Source organism: Athene cunicularia, assembly GCF_003259725.1.
Source record: "Athene cunicularia isolate RWA chromosome 5 unlocalized genomic scaffold, athCun1 chr5_part1, whole genome shotgun sequence".
Taxonomy (NCBI): domain Eukaryota; kingdom Metazoa; phylum Chordata; class Aves; order Strigiformes; family Strigidae; genus Athene; species Athene cunicularia.
The window spans coordinates 31,749,264-31,761,524 of NW_020799101.1; positions in this window are offsets into that span (position 1 = coordinate 31,749,264).

Below are 12,261 nucleotides of genomic sequence, written 5' to 3' on the forward strand. Positions count from 1 at the left end.
TCTCGACAGCACTTTACCACATTTAAGGTAACATTTTAGTACATTGTAAACTTAGTCCATGAATTTGACTCTGCTACCATTACACTGACAATAGTTTGCTCCACAAATAACCCCACTGAAATACAGGGAGCTGTTCGCTCAGCTCCATTCAGGATATTATTATTGGTAACGCACAACGAGGCCAAAGCACAGCACTTGTTTTAAACTCTGTTTCATTGCATTCTTGGCCATCAGTTATGAAGACAAAATATCCCCACAGGGGTCTGTTTGAAAAATGAACTCTTTTCTACCTAGTAAATTTAGCTGATACTGGATTGCTGTGAAGACGACTAATGATAAGATTTAATAGATATTAAAAATATTGCTTAAAGGTCCTAAAATTGTTGTTAGTCAAGATAGGCTGAAATAATGCTGTGAGATGAAGTTGCTAAGATAGTAAGGAAAGAAGGATACTGCTGAGTTACAATCACACTGATGATTCTAGAATAGCGTGACAAATCTGAACCCATTGATTGTTGCAGAGATACTGTATAGGTCAATTGAATTTAATATCCAGGTCCAGACTCCTGGTGTTTGCAGTTTCTGAGCCTCAGGAATTATTCCATCACTGAGAAGAAAAAAAATTAAAAAAAATACCAGGAATATAAAAACCCCCAAACTAATAACTTGTAACATTGCAAAATTGATGGAGTGGTAAATAACAATAGATGAAATTCCACTAAACTGACCACTCTGAATTGCTTGGTAGGACATATTAATCTGAATTGCCTTCATTTTTATATAGCCAAATTCAAATTCACACCGTTTAAAAGAAAAAGGGAAAAAAAAAAAAAAAAGGATTAGATCACACTTCATTAGACAGGAAACAGTATCCTAAAGTCAGTGACTATGAAAGGAACATAGCATCATTGAGATAGCCAGTAGAAAATGACCTTTTAAGATAGTGCTGTACTTAAAAGAGATATTGTTTGACTATATTTAAACATGGCAATTCAGTCATGCTAGAGATGTTGTTTCTGAGGAATTTTTTATGAGGACATTACTATTACACTATAGTGTTTTATTATATACCTTCAGGAAAAAAACATTGAAAAGGTTTGCCAAAATGTTAGTAAAGGCATGAAAAATCTGCCTTGCTACGATTTTTTTCTTGAGAAAGAAGGTAAGGAGCTATTTTAATGAGATTTTCAAAATACCTGGCTGGCAAAGAGTTTATCTGACAGTAAGTGGCTTTATAATTGCATAAGTAAAAAGACATTAAAAAATGTAAAATTATAAGGGTGATTATAATAATAATAATATACATATTAATAGCTTAATAATTTTTTTAATACCTAGCAAAGAGATGGCATTTTTCTCTGTCATTTAAAGTCAATATCAAGGTTTATTAATTTTCTAAAAATATTTAATAACTTGAGAAATAGTTTAGATGCTATTTAGAAATCTCTTGGTAAAACTATGTTTGTTTTATATGGTCACCTTATATTGTAGTCCTTTATGGCACTAAAGGGTATGAATATTATGGTCCAAAACTGTACATCTTTATAGGTTAGTAGGAAAGCTTATCTTGAACTTCTTGAATTTCCTGAAGTAAGACTGGGCTGTACCTCTGCTTATAAATACTCTCACTGAGCCTGTCAGAAGAATTACTTGTTAAAAGCCTTATCCTTTGATGGTTATTGCTTTACTATGAGTGACTGAGTCAGCAGAAGAACATAAGATGGTTGGAGCAGTATAATGGTATCTGACAAACTTGCAGAGGAGGTTGGAACAGAAACAAGAAAAAATCAGGTCTGTTCAAATGCATTGTCCTTCGGCTTCATGCAATGAATCATGAAAAACTATTAAAATGAATAGAACTGTTACTGTCAACAACAGCTGACAAGCTACTTTCTGAAATCTAATAAAAGGCTAAATTAAAACCAAAAGCAATAAAGCTGTATAAGCTGTATGCCTATACAAAAAATATTAGGTCAATGGACTTCGAACTCTCTGTACTACAACCTCAATCCATGCCATAGTTTTCTTTTAATGTTAACATTTAAATGTGTCAAAGTACAACAACTGAGTTTTCATCTGAAAATGAAGTGGGGAGGTAAAATTGTTGTCACAGGGTTTATCCACATAATCAAATCCCATGACTTCCTCCCAACAGACCTTGGCCTGTTGAGACAGTGAGAGGTTAATGGCAATTACGAGTTCTTACCCTTTATCCAAGACATGGACCTATTGGAGCAGTTCCAGGGGAGGCCACAAAAATGATCAGAGTGGAACTCCTCTCCTGTGAGGAAAAGCTGAGACAGTTGGGGTTCTTCATCCTGGAGAAGACAAGGGTCTGGGGAGACTTTATTGTGGTCTTTCAGTACTTAAAGGAGGCTTATAAGAAAGTTGGGGACAGAATTTTTAGCTGGGCCTGTTGTGATTGGACAAAGTAAAAAAGGGTAGATTTAAACTAGATACAAGGAAGACATTTTTTATGATGAGGGTGGTAAAACACTGGAACTGGTTGCTTAGAAAGGTAGATGTACCATCCCTGGAAACTTTGTAGATGTGCCTGCCTATTGCAGGGTGGGTAAACTAGAAGACCTTTAAAGGTCCCTTTCAACCCAAACTATTCTAGGATTCTATGATCTACAAGAGTGGTCAGTGCGTCTTCCAGGTCTTTGCTGGCATCATGTGGTATGCAACACATTCATGTCTCACTGTGATCTACTCCTTGTTCCTAGTTCTAACATCTTTCTTTTTTCCACAGAATGTCTATCCCCAGTCTTTTTGCCCAGTCGGGTTCAATTCCTTTTTCGTGTTCCTGATGTGAGCTAATTTCCTGTCCATGCTCTAGATACTCAACTGTCATCTATAATTTCTCAGTAACACCTGACCATGTTTCCTCTAACACACAGGTTCCCTGTCCTGGTCTCCCTGCCCACTGAAAGCAAATGATCTAGGCTTCAAATCCAAAATAACTTCACTATTATGGTTGGTTTTCCCTCCCCTTTAATAAGGTAATCTCTTCCTTCCTTGTTCCATATCTGGTTTCTCTCTGAATTGGACCTAGGCCTCAGATTTAGTCCTGAGTTCCTTACCCTGCTCATCCAAGCCTATTCCTGATTCAGCTGTAGCTTTGGTTTTCTTCTCACCTTTCTGGTGTGCTGCAGCTTCTCTTTCCTGTCAAAAATCAATTTTTCCTAGTCTATTCCATTTTGATTTTCCTCCTCTTTTGCCCCTGCTGTTTTATAATAAGGTCATGTTGAGAAACTGAGCAAATATAAATCATAGAAATCCCATGATGTGCTGCGTTACTCATACTCAAACTAGTTTGTCTAAACTGAGTTCAGGTATTTCCATAACACTGTCATTTATATGACTTCTTTTTAAACTCATTGTTTGAGTCTTAATCATTCCTCTCTTCTTTAAACAGCATATTGTTGAAGCTCCTGTTCCTCAGAACAGACAATAAATATTGCTACATGTCCTAATTTTGCCTGTCTTTCCTTCTTGTTTTCCCAGTTCCTCTCTCTATAATGTGAAAGATGTAGGCTTTCATTTAAAGCCAAATTGTCATCGTTTAAGCCCAGAGGGTAACTGAGCACCACACAACCTCTGATTCACTCTTTCTCTCTCAGGGATGCTGAGGAAAAAATAAAACAAAAGGTTCAGGGATCCAGACAAAAACATGGAGAGGTGAATCACTCATTATGGTCATGGGTAAAAGACAGATTTGACTAGGGAAGAAAAAGAACATCAGTGTAATTTGAACAGCATCACCACCAACACTAATTTACCAATCAAAGTAAGACAGTGAGAAATACAACCACATCTTAAAAATACCCTTCCCCCACCACTCCATTCTTCTCAGGCTCATCTTTGCTTCTGATTTCTCTATCTCCTCCCTCTCAGTGGCACAGGGGACAGGGGATGGGGGTTGCAATCAGTTCATCATATATTGTTTCTGCGGCTCCTTCCTCCTCAGGGGGAGCACTCCTCACACTCTTCCACTACTTCAGTGTGGGGTCCCTCCCATGGGAGACAGTCCTCCATGACCTTTCTCTGATATGAATCTTTCCCATGGGCCACAGCTCTTCATTAAATGCTTCAGTGTGGGTCCCTTCTGTGGGCTGCAGTCCTCCCAGCAACAGACTGCTCCAGCACGGGCTTTCTTCAGAGTCACGGCCCTCAGGCATAGCCACCTGCTCCGGTGTGGGACTCTACAGGCTGCAGGTGGGCATCTGCTCCACCGCTGACCTCCATAGCTGCAGGGGCACGGCCTGTCCTCACCACTCTGCTCTGGCGCATCTCCTCCTCCTCTTCCTTCTCTTCAGGTGACCTCAGTGCTTGCATAGGTATTTCCCTCACAACTTCTCCTCCTCCTCTCAGGTTCCTCTTTTTAAATATGTTATCGCAGAGGCACAGCAACCATTGTAAAGTGGCTCAGTCTTGGCCAGAGGCAGGTCCAGCTTGGAGCTGGAGTAGCTTCAAGAAGCTTGTCACAGGGGGCCACCGCTGTAGCCCCCTTTCCCATCACAGACCCCCACCACACACGAACCCAACACACAAATGTAATCAAAAAAAGGAAATAAAAAAATATGGAAAACTGCTCTGGAATTTCATTGGCTTGCCTCAGAATCAGCGAAGCAGAGAACAACACACACATGATAGAGGATCAGGTAATCGGATACAGCTTCTTGTTTGTCATGTTGAATCCTGATTCCTTTGCGTCCTTTATAATCTCATGCTTTATGATTTGCAGATCAGCCCATATATTTTCCCTTCCTTTCTTTCCTCCTTTCTCTTTTATGCTCATGAAAGCTATGGGTTTTTTTGGTTTATTTTGTTCATGGAGACAAGTAAATTTTTTCACTCAGTCATGAAGCTTGCAAAGAGGCAAATCTCAGAGGTTTAGCTTCTTTGTGAGAGGGTTTTTTTTCAAGCAGCTCTACATCTAATTTTCTTTGTATACCATCATCTGAGATTCTCAAGGTAGTGCTTATTGGCAGTGACCTGTCAGACATTCTGGGTCTTCAGGATGAATGAATAAATAACTTTGCTGAATGCTGCTGAATATGTGATAATGCAATTAGTATTCTCGCCAGCTGAATTTAAAATGAGATGTTGTGTCTCCAGGGACCATTATACCCCTTTGTAATTTTTTTTTTTTTTTTTTTCCTGTTAAATGCATCAGATACATATGAGCTAAGCAAAAATTTCCATTATAAATTAAAATAGTTTTATACTGTAGATTAGGTGGCCACTATTGATTTGGCAATTAGAGTTCAGTTTGCATATCACTGCTCAAGACATAACAGATGAGAATATTTTATTTGTTACTTTTTCATACAATTAAATTTATTACTGAAAATTAAATACGTAATTTTACATCCAGATCAATATATACTGGATGAAGTGGGACAAAGTTCAGGTTACACTACATATTAACACTATCCTGAGTCAGACAAGTAATAACTGCTTGTCTTTCAGATCAGTTAATTTCCAAGATCTGCTGAAGACAGTAGGGTATTTGGTAAAATGGCAAGGAATCAGATGATACTAATCATCTTAATATATAATACTTAGAATTTGAATATTAATCAGCCTTCTTAATATATAATACTTAGAATTTGAATATTAATCAGCCTTGAACTGATTGGTTGCATACAGGTACAGTTGCCCATCATCTTTTAGTAAAATATAGGGCAAGGTTTTCCTCAAAACTGTACAAGACAGCGGATATTCTCCTTGGAAATTCTTATAAAGGATGAGCATGATTTACAGGCTGTATATCACTTCCACTGCAACTGCTATAGACAATGACTTTAAACCCAGAAAGAAGTGAACAAATCAAATATCTGTGCTCATTAGGAGGGGAGAGGAGGAAGCTGATATGTAAACTGAAGCTATTTGTAACAATGATGATTCCCTTTAGCTGAAAAAAATAGCGCAGGTGGTTCTTTACTTCAGCCTTCTGACAAAATTTTGAAGTATTTTGTTGTTCAGAATGAAGAGGGGAAAAGAAAAGAAAAAGAAAAAGTCCCCAAGGCTAACAGTACAGGAATACTCCTTGCTAGAGCTGTAGAATGCCACCAAGGCATCCACCCGAAGTAGACACTCAGTGAAGTTACCCACAAGATAGGCAGTTCCTGGGGGTTTGATGATCTCATTTAGCTTTACTGAATAGCATAGAGAACTGATGCAACAGGTCAGTGACCAGCCCAAACAGCAGTACCTGTATTGACTGACATTAGTTTATTGTATTTTACTACAGACAGTCAGAATGAGAAGAGGAACAAGGGGAGTGTGGTTTACATCATAAAACCTTCCCACTCCTGAAGAGCCCACTCTTATGGAAAGGGGTGTTGTGTGTTCCCTGAACCAAGCCATGTCATGCTGTTAAGGGCAGATAACATTTTTAGAGTAATTTTGTCGCTGTTCAGTGCATGGATGGTGGAATAAGTCTGAGGGATGGGGAAATCATATCAAAGAGTTCATGGTATGAACAAAATCTTGGTTCCGAGGAGGAGAAGCAGGACTGGATTCTCAAGAGCTGGCCAGTGACATGTTTCTCTTCTTTTTCTTGCTACGTTTCCCCTGGTGACATAAATGCGAACTCTCAGTCCCATCTCCAACCGTCAGGACTCTGTTATTTCTGTCTGGCAATTTCCTCCAGGACTGAGTGATATGTAAGCTTGCCTTATCCCAGGAATGTACTATTTCGCTATGCAATAAAGGTGAAGATGCACTTCAGCATTAGATGAGGATGCAGCTGTGTGCCTTATACCAGTTTAGCCTTTTCCAACACCACCAGTGTTTTGTGGCTATGTTTTCCAGCCTGAGCATATAGTACTTATAAATAAGAAATATTTCTGCCTTTCATTTATTTTGATAGATGGTACTTCTGAATTTATCTACTAACGAGTTCTAAAAACTGTAGCGTTTCATGCTTTCTGCAGTTAGGAATAAGAAGATACATGTTCCACCTGTTATCTTTCTTCAAAAAAGCTTTATTTTATCTTTTTTTTTTTTTTTTTTTTTTTTTTTTTTTTTTTTTTTTCCTGACAAATCCTTCTGTCCCTTTGAAACTTAGGTGATATCAAGTGCAGGTATAGAGAAGCAAAATGTAAAGTGTGATGTCTAGTGTTATAGAATGACAAGCTCTGCAGACCTGCGTAGAGCATATTCTACAGAATATAATATGATAGAGAAAATAATCACCATATCCTCATGACTTCCAGGTTCTCATTCTTTTCTCAAGTGATCTTGGTATCACAAAGAGAACTTCTGATGCTGAGCAACTGAATGGTTAATATATTAATGGCATCTATCCAATGTATGTATGAGAATAGCTGTAAAGATACCAGACATTCATCTGAAACATTTAATTTTAAGTGGAATAACAGCTCCAAACAGTTTCAAAAGCTTCTCAGTGTCCCAAATTATTTGGGTTTGGTTTTGGTTTTGGTTTGGTTGTTTGTTTTTTTTTTTTAATCTTTAAATGTAAGATTTTTTTCACTGGGTGATTTTTATTCCCCTTTTATTTTCTTGTCTTTTCTTTTTCCTTTTTAAAATTTTTATTTTCTTTCCTATAGTGAAGTAGACATAACCAGCTTTTTAGAGACATATGTCCTGCTGATCAAGTTTTGATTCTGAATAGCTCACAGATTTTCTGACACCCATAAATATTCGAGCTCAGTGGGTATTTGTGCTCCCTGGTATCTATAAATATACTGAAGATTTTGATTGTTTTATAATGGAAGTTTATTTTATTTTATTTTTGCCTTCACAGTTGGCTTTGGGTTTTTTTTCCTGCTTTATAGGCCCTTGTCTTTTTATTAGTTCTGTGTTCCCTGTTGATTTTATGTTTTATATTCCTGCTGTCACCACCAGCATCTCACTGTAAACAAGAATGTTGTATCTCAGTGGGTTATTTTCTGTTAATAACCTGTGATACAGTATATAAATAAACCATAGAGAAGTTCACAGGTGCAATTTATTAGAGTTATTGCAATGTGACTTCAGTAATGTGCTCAAGTTCTTTAAAAACTTTGGTGCGTTCTGAGTTGAAGATGACAGCTATGTATTGCAGTTCAGGAGAGAAAAATAAATATCAGTGTAATGAAATATATCCAAGTCCAACTCAATAATAATTGCAATTTTTCAGTGTCAATGCTTAGAGACCTATGTGTACCTCAGGATAATTCAAACAAAAGTAAACTAGTAAGGTAACATATTATCCAGGTTAGGCTGAAAGAACGAAACCAAGCCAAATGGCAAACCATACAAAATACCTCTGTTCTCCCTATACTTACCCCACTGTTAACTACATGATAGCATATTCTGATCCCAGTATGTTAAACTTCCCGTTACACAATCATATTTCAGACATATGTTATACTTATGGAGGAGAGCTGTGAAAAACAAAACATAATGTAGAATACATACAATACATAATGTAGCTGTTTTGCCATTCAGAATGTTTTGGAATCACCTAGCATCTTCAGAGGTCAGTCCTAAAAGAATATTTTGGAACCGTTTTAACTCAATACTATGATTTATATATGTTCAACACTATGCTTCATGCTCTTTTCTAAGATTAAATTGTAATACATTATCTTCTCTAAACATCGGCAACACTCCACGGAGAGTGCAGGTGATACCATGCAAATGTGACCAGAAATTTTGACCAGGCATACAACTAAAAGAGAAGCTTTCTGTTTAAGGAAGAGAGATAGTCTGTCTTGAACGTCAAATAATGTACGTTCCTGGCATGAAAAATCAAGCTTGTTGGAGTTCTCTAAATTGGAGCTACTTCACACCTGTGGAAGCTTTTTTTTTTTTTTTTTTTTTTTTTTTTTTTTTTTTTTGTGAAAAAACAAGCTGTCCTGTTTTACCTAATCTATAATTCACTGAATCCGGTATCTTTTTTTGTCTGTAATAAGGGAGACAGGTGACCTAGAAAGGATGAATTTAGTTTTGCCAACTGTTAATGTCAGCAGAGTGATTCTGCACAAAAGTCCTTTAACACTGTCTATCTGTGATTTTAAAGCTTCTTTGCTGACAATAATAATTTGATTCTTATGAATATCTTGTTGTCTCAATGACTACTGACAAATATCTGCTAGTAGATGCTCAGCCATCTGTAGGATTCCATGTATTTCCCAGGGTTGGTATGTACAGTAAAAGCTTGCTGAATGCCTTTGCATATTGCTGGCATATGCATAACCAAATTTTACTTTGTTATATAGGAATGAGTCCTGTGGGATTTATGGATATTAAAGTTCAAGTGGTTTTAGTAGGTGGCAGGAGCTGAGGGAAGCTAACACCATGAAGGCAGTGCTTAGGTCCTATCTCAGCTCTTTCCTTTTTAAGTTGCTGGGAACGCTGCCACCGATATTAAAGGGAACAAGAACAGGCTTGTTTCTCCTAGTAGGCACAATCAGGATGCAATGACAGATGTGACATCTCCAGCAGAGAGAGCTTTTTCTGGCATCAGAGAGAACAGAACCTAGTCTTATACAGTGAAAGTTCCAGACAGTCTTACAAAAAAAGAAAAAATCACTTTTAACTTAGGTAACAAATGCATTGTCTGTATTACTACCATGATAGTTGTGGGCCAACAATATAAATCCTATAGGTTTTTTTCATTATTGATTTAATCACAGCTGTTTCAAGATCACCTTTAAATCCTGTGGAAACATTTATGTATTATCTTTTCATAATACTCTGTGGGACTTCTATGAGAAAATCAAATAAGATATAAGAAGACAGGCAAATGTAATTTACAATCCCACAAAAAGGTTTGAATATTTCTTGTTTTTTCAAGCTTTCCTTTTGTTAATATTTATATTAGTCTACTCTTTAGAGATATAATTATTCTCTTTTCCCATTATTTACACTATGTATGTTGTTTTCTATGACATTTTAACAAATGCACTATCAATTGCTCTATATATGAACTGGAAGTCAACAATCTCAGAAATATCTTTAATGATGGACATTTTTTAAAATAAGGAGGATACAGCAACAACAGTTGCCTGTTTTCCCAGAGAAGGACATTTTGCTCTTTGGTACAGAGCCATGTTGTAAGCATTTTTTCATCTGTGATAATCCAAACAGCAGAGTAAGAGTTTATTCTTTTCCTGGACAAACAAATAGCTCTAAAATGTATGTATGTGAGTTTTCCTGCAAGGTTCTCATACTTTACATATATGAAGTGCTATGAGGATACATCTGAAATGTCTGGCTGGTAATCTTATACACATGAGAAGTAGAAACGTGATTTACCTTTACTAGTATTTTCAGTTTATACCTCATCAAATAAAATTGTGACAACATTTTATTAATTAAAAAAATCAATTGTTGACCTTTTTTAATCTTTAAACTGTAATATAAGAAGGAATTATTAGAAACTGACACCTCAACAGAAGGACCTGAGCAATGGGAAGGGATGATACTTTTTAATATTATTTATTTCTTAGTGTGCAGATGACATCAGACCTAGCACATAGCTAGTTCTGCAGCTTCTGGGAGCTGTTCTTCCTGAAAACTGTTCTATCACTTGTAGTATTCAAAGATATGCTAGTTCATCATTATTTCATATACCGGTTCTTCTGACATTCACCACTTCTCTACGATGTCTTTAATGTCCTTATGGTCTGAATGCAAATTAAATAAATGTAAAGCATATGGGAGGGACAAACATTTGTATGTACTTTTTAAATCCTCCTGGTTCCTTAGGACAACATATTTCTATGTTGTCAGGGACTTCTGTGGTATTAAGAAGGAAATAATGGTATGTGAATTGCTTAATTAGTTACTTCCTCCCATTAGTAGTATATAGAATGTTATTTAGATAGATGATTTTTAGGTCTTCAAAATGAAAACTCCCCCACAAATTTGGTCAGTCCAAAATTATTTTTTCCTTTGGGGAGGGATAACAAGGGAGGGGAATTTTTGGCCTTGACATTCTGTTCATCCCTTACGTCCTGTTAATTCTTCACCTTCAGGTGACATTAACTAAATTCGTTACAGAATGCTCAACTGCAATACCACCAGTCTCATTCTTAACAGTACTATTACAATTGTCATGTCAAATGTATATTCAGATGACTTGTTGTCCTTTACCCTAGTTTCTGGTAAACCTGTTTCAATCTTTGCCTAGTTCATTTTCATTGTCATTAAATTTCTTACGTAAATGGTAATGGTAACATTCTTTAGTGTGTGCATATGTTTGCTTGCAGCATGTAATTGATGGTGAACCTAACAAGAGTAGGAATGCTTTCATTTTTTTCAATGAGGAAAGGATTGACCTATGGTCTATCAGCTATATCAGATTCTGATAGAAAAAGTGAGGTATAAATATCTGATCCTATCCCTGCTGATAGGTTCTTCATACTTTAAAATATGCAGTTGCTGATATAATCAATGCGGAGATATAGTCCCTTTAAACTGTATGAATATTTTTTTAAGGAAATATTATATCAGCTGAAAGCTGACAGATAGTTTTAAAGGAATTGCACTCTTCTGGAATTATTTGAAACACTTATCAAATTCTTGATTGATAATGTTTGACTTATCTGTATTAGTAGATACACATATGCAGGAGTTCAGCTACTGTATTGTGCCAAGGACTACACAGGGTGCTATAACATGATGGAAAACATGATGACTACAATGCAGATTCATGTTCTAAAACATTTTTGACAATTGGTAATATACTTTTTCACTGCATAAGAAGCAAAATGTCCTTTGCAACTCTTTTAAAAATGACTGACAGACAACTAAAGCTTTCTTTTGGTTAATATAGTTCATGGGTTGTTAGCTAATGCACTTGCTTATGATGGATAAGAGTTTCAAATGGGTGTTCTGTGTGATTCAAATGCGTATATTTATGATGTCATTCAGCTGAATCTGTTCATTCTGTATAAATAATTAAATGTTTGTTGGAGAGGAGGAATAGAGTGATTCTGTTTCTAAGTTTTTGAAGCATTCACAATGGAAATTAGATATCAGGGTTCTAGTTTATGTCTAAATCAGGCAAGGATTTAAGTCTGGATTTATCATTACCTAGGCAGTGTTTTAAGCAACAGAATGTCTGAAAAAAGTTAGGAGAGAAGATTTGGATCTTTTATTTTTTCAGAACATATACTTCATCTTGACCTCAAATAAAAAGTTTTTTAAAAATTTTCACAAAAATTTCTATCATTACCAACAAAAGGTTGGTTTTGACAAATTAATGTTTTCTGATTAAAAAAAAAAAAAAAAAAAAAA